Source organism: Oryzias melastigma, linkage group LG23 (assembly GCF_002922805.2).
Source record: "Oryzias melastigma strain HK-1 linkage group LG23, ASM292280v2, whole genome shotgun sequence".
In the NCBI taxonomy this organism is placed as follows: domain Eukaryota; kingdom Metazoa; phylum Chordata; class Actinopteri; order Beloniformes; family Adrianichthyidae; genus Oryzias; species Oryzias melastigma.
In genome coordinates this window covers 22,692,723-22,697,146 of record NC_050534.1, presented here as the reverse complement: position 1 = coordinate 22,697,146, position 4,424 = coordinate 22,692,723, and the positions used below count along the sequence as shown (strand labels likewise).

The window sequence follows — 4,424 nt, the reverse complement described above, 5'->3', positions numbered from 1 at the left end:
CCTCCTCCTCCTTCTCCTCCTTCAGTGTTTCTCAGACTGACTGTGACTCGGCGTCATCATGGATTTCTCTGATGCATCAGTGGAGATGAGGTCGGTTCTGATGGATCCTCAGCAGAAACATTCTGTCCACAGACAAACTAAACCACGAGGAGTCAGACCTCCTCAGAAGGTCTTCGTGACAGCTGGAGCCACTAAGCTCCTCCCCCTTTAGCCTCTCTGCTGTCGGGGGAACATCCGGACTGATGGCAGCCCAAAAGGCCCTTTAAGAGTCACGGCGAAGACGTGGTCACCTCTGTGCTGACCACCAGAAGCCCCTCCCACCTCCATCACACTCCGACCTATCAGTGAGGATGATGTGAAGACGAGGAGCACCTGAACGCAGCATGAAGACGGCCCCAGTCTGTGACAACAACCCGGTTCTCCATGAAGAAACTAACAGAACCAGACACCAGAACCACAACGGACCCAGTCTGAAGTCCACCAACACCTCCTCCTGTTCTCCAGACCTGCAGGAGGTCACCACCTCCACTGAGGAGATGTCCTGACAAACTGCTCCCCCAGCGCTTGACATGTCGCTTTTTCTAGCAACTAGACTGCTCCTCATTACTCCCCATTGCTCCTCATTACTCCTCATTATTCCTCATTGGTCCTCACTGCTCCTCATTGCTCCTCATTACTCCTCACAGCTCTTCATTACTCCTCATTACTCCTCATTACTCCTCATTGTTCCTCATTACTCCTCATTACTCCTCTGTGCTCCTCATTACTCCTCACTGCTCCTCATTGTTCCTCATTACTCCTTATTACTCCTCACTGCTCCTCATTGCTCCTCACTGCTCCACATTACTCCTCATTACTCTTCACTGCTCCTCATTACTCCTCACTGCTCCTCATTACTCCTCTGTGATCCTCATTACTCCTCATTGTTCCTCATTACTCCTCATTACTCCTCACTGCTCCTCATTGTTCCTCATTACTCTTCACTGCTCCTCATTACTCCTCACTGCTCCTCATTACTCCTTATTACTCCTCATTACTCCTCTGTGCTCCTCATTACTCCTCATTACTCCTCATTGTTCCTCATTACTCCTCATTACTCCTCATTACTCCTCACTGCTCCTCATTACTCCTCATTACTCCTCATTACTCCTCACTGCTCCTCATTGCTCCTCACTCCTCCTCTGTCTTCCAGCCGTTGGAGTTTCATAGACATTAATCCCGAGGCGTCTGTCTCATCCAAGTTTTCTCATTTCCGTCTTTTCTTCGGTTTGTTTCAAACTTTACGACGTTTCTTCTCGGTCGGAGGTCGCCGCTGTCGCCGTCGTCAGGACGACCACTTCAGACGAACCAATGAGCTCCGACAGACGGACCTGATCTAGTGAACGTCTTTCAGTTCAGGCTGACAGACGTTTGGCTGTTTGTGGATCTTCAGGAGTCGTCCTCTGTGTGTCTCTGTAGAGTTGTGTGTTTTGTTGTGTGTTTTGTTGTGTGTTTTGTTGTGTGTTGTGTTGTGTGTTTTGTTGTGTGTTTTGTTGTGTGTTTTGTTGTGTGTTTTGTGTTGTGCTTCCTTGTCATTCTTTGCTTCTTCTGTTTTGTTTCTGTTGTGGTTTCATTAATTCACACTTTAGGTTTAAAGGAGGAGGTGGTCTACACCCCCCTCCCCCCCATCACAGTCTCCACACATTTACAGTGTAATGAAGTTACTCTCTATGGGGGGGGGTCCGCCGGCGTCCAGATGTCTCCTGGTTCTGGATGAGGCCCGTCTGTCAGGAGATCCAGAATTCCATCTTCCTTCTCCAAACTGGTCCTGATGCAGCTTCTTCTGAGGTCATTCGAGGTCACCTCCTTTCAGTCCAGGACGGAAAAATAAAAGCATGACTTTACTGACTTAGGCTCTTACTTTGAAATCCTTCTTCCTTCCTGTCCGGATGTCTCACCTGTTTCATGATGGTCACTGCAGACGAGCAGAAGAACGTCGATGTCTGCAGGAACACAGGTTACATTTGAGAACTGTAAACGTTGTTTTGTTTGTTTGTTTGTTTGTTTGTTTGTTTGTTTGTTTGTTTGTTTGTTTGTTTGTTTGTTTCATCAGGTTGACTTCAGTTCAGTTGAAGCTCAGATCCGTCTCTCTGCTGGTTCCTGGTTCTACTTTCATGAGATGATTGAGGTTCACCAGCGTCACATCAAACCTGATCTGTATGTAATGGTTCTGGTTCTGGTTCTGGTTCTGGTTCTGTTCACATCCCAACAGTTCAACAAATCATCTGTTTGTTTTCTCTAAAAAATATGTTTACAGCATTTAAGGAATTGTTGGTGTTTAGTTCCGGTGGCGTCCGTGGCGTTCGTCCCTGTGGCGTCCGTGGCGTTCGTCCCTGTGGCGTCCGTCCCCTGTGGCGTCTGTCCCCGTGGCGTTCGTTCCCGTGGCGTCCGTGGCGTTCCTCCCCGTGGCGTCTGTCCCCGTGGCGTTCGTCCCTGTGGCGTTCGTCCCTGTGGCGTCTGTGACGTTCGTCCCCGTGGCGTCCGTCCTCCGTGGCGTCCGTCCTCCGTGGCGTCCGTTCCCGTGGCGTCCTTCCCCGTGGCGTCCGTCCTAGTTGCGTCCGTCCTCCATGGCGTCCGTCCCCGTGGCGTCCTTCCTCTTGTAGCTGCTGTCCGGTCAGCTGACTCTTCTCCTCCTCCAGGTGATGAGCTGCAGCTCCTCCTCTGGAACCTCCTCCTGAGTAAACGGCGGTCGGCGGTCCTGGTCGTGGCGGGGCGGGCCGTGACATCACACCGTCTGAACACAAACCGCACAGAAGTGCAGACAAATTAGTGAACATATGAGGAGGGGGGTGGGGGGCAGTAATTACTGCTGCATGAATGGGAGCAGTGTGATCGGGGGTGGGGAGTCGGCCGCCGGGGTGGCAGAGCTGCTTGGCGAGCACGGCGAGGAAGGCGAGGACGGCGACGACGTCATCCCTCCAGTTAACGTGGACTGGGACCCGATCCAGACTGCACATGTCAGGGTAGCTTCTGGGAGGGGGGGGGGGGGGGGAAGACAGCCATGACCCCAGGGGGGGGTCAAAGGTCACAATGGTCAGAGCGGGTCAGCGGGTTCTGTTCTTCTCCAGAACCCCTACAGAATCCTGGTGCTCTGACCTGCAGAACCTTCACCCCCCCTCCTACGGGGTGGTCAGAGACCCCCCCCTGTAATTAGTCCTGACTCCATCATCTCTCCGTCCAGTAACGAATCAGAGCAGCAGAGCTCTGTAAGCCCCGCCCTCCAGGGCGATGTTGTTCTCCTGGTCCAGGAGCGAGCTCACTTTTTCCCTCCACTACAGAACCTCTGCCGCCTTCAGAACCAGCACGGAACATCAACACACTCAGACGACACCTGACCTCTGGAAAATGAAAGACGTGGCTCCGCCCACCTCCAGAGAACGACCTGCAGCGCTCTCACCTGAGTCTGTGAGCGCCAACAACACCACAACACCTCCATTAGTCATGTGGTCAAACGTCTCCGGCGGCAAACGCTCCTCTGGAAAGTCCGGATCAGAATGTTTACATTCCAGAGAGCGCCGAGGGGGCGGAGCTACAACACCACTCACAGCAAAGCAGGAGAGGTTACGACACGGCGGACGTTAGGACCACGCGGAGGATGCCTCATCTGAGCTGTCATGACGCGACTCACAAACACACAACGATGGAACACAACAACAAACAAGAGAGCACATCACAAAACACAATGAAACAACACAAAAACACACAATAGAACACAATGGTAAATGATGTATACTTGTGTCGCGCTTTCTACCCTCCGTCGAGGGCCAAGCGCTTCACATTCACACACACAGTCACACACATATTCACACACATATTCACACACACACATTCACACACCCCTTCACACACAGTCACACACAGTCACACACACCCCCCCACACCCCTTCACACACACACTCACACACACATTCACACACACACACTCACACACTGGCTCCAACCTCCCACCAGAGACAATTCGGGGTTCAGTGTCTTGCCCAAGGACACTTCGACACACAGGTGGGTAAGGCGGGAATCAAACCCGAATTCTTCTTATCAGGAGTCGACCGCCCTACCGCTGCACCACAGTCGCCCCTAAAAAACAGACAACAATGGAACACAACACAAAACACACAACAATTCAAGAAATTCAACTGCACAATAAACTGCAACAACCCATCAGCACCAACACAAAGAGTGCAACAACAGTCAGAACAAACTCAACTCCACAAACGTCCAGAGAAGAAGCAGAAATCTAAACTTTAAGGACAGAATCCAAAACCAGCAGAAAGAAGTTCGGGAATTGAACCAGAAACCAGAGACACACAAATCTAAAACACACACTCCTGTTCATCAACCCGCTTGAATCAACATTTGTGTTTTGCACACAGACGGCGTGCCCCCCC

The 4,424-nt window shown here is 51.6% G+C and overlaps 1 long non-coding RNA gene across 1 annotated transcript in view; it reads right to left on the bottom strand.

The window, feature by feature from the left end:
• The window catches only part of LOC118598077, a 16,465-nt gene extending 14,101 nt beyond the window's left edge, over window positions 1–2,364 (bottom strand). Inside the window, exons 1-2 of the long non-coding RNA XR_004947174.1 lie at window positions 1,938–2,364; window positions 1,705–1,845 (exon numbers count right to left, since the gene is read on the bottom strand). This is a non-coding gene — a long non-coding RNA (uncharacterized LOC118598077). The remainder of the gene's footprint in view (window positions 1–1,704; window positions 1,846–1,937) is intronic.
• Between the last annotated feature and the right edge of the window lie 2,060 nt (window positions 2,365–4,424).